Raw genomic sequence first — 538 nt, forward strand, 5'->3', positions numbered from 1 at the left:
TAACTGAATGATAGGAAGAAGGGACTGCCTTGAGGCGTGTATCATGTTCTTCCCATGATAGCGTTTGTAAGTCGAACTAGCCTTCACCACCACAAGTCCAACATCTGAGTGCTTGCCTTGGTTCTTGTCCTATGGTTGTTGGCAAATTGATATTCCTTCTATGGGGCATTCCACTCCTGCAATCCAATTATCGGCATGTCGGTTGGGGTCAATTAGGAGTCATTATATCCCATCCTTAAAAGGTGTCATGGAGCAAAATATTCGCTGAAGCACATTATCCACAAGGACCCTTTAATTGGGTGTTCCCTATTAGCGGGGTTATGACCAAGGGTCGTCATGGGGAAATTTCACACCCTCCAGCACAGAATCGTCAAAGACATTGTTACTCTGTCCGGCCCTCTTCGGGGCTTCCCCAACAATATGCATAACTCTCGAGAATACGCTTTCCTGGAGTTCTTGGATAACCTGGGCAGCAGTTGGTCCTCCAAATTATGTTGATCACAGGCCCTCGGGGGCGCGTCCTCTGAAGATTGTATTA

Source organism: Apium graveolens, chromosome 3 (assembly GCF_009905375.1).
Source record: "Apium graveolens cultivar Ventura chromosome 3, ASM990537v1, whole genome shotgun sequence".
Classification (NCBI taxonomy): Eukaryota; Viridiplantae; Streptophyta; class Magnoliopsida; order Apiales; family Apiaceae; genus Apium; species Apium graveolens.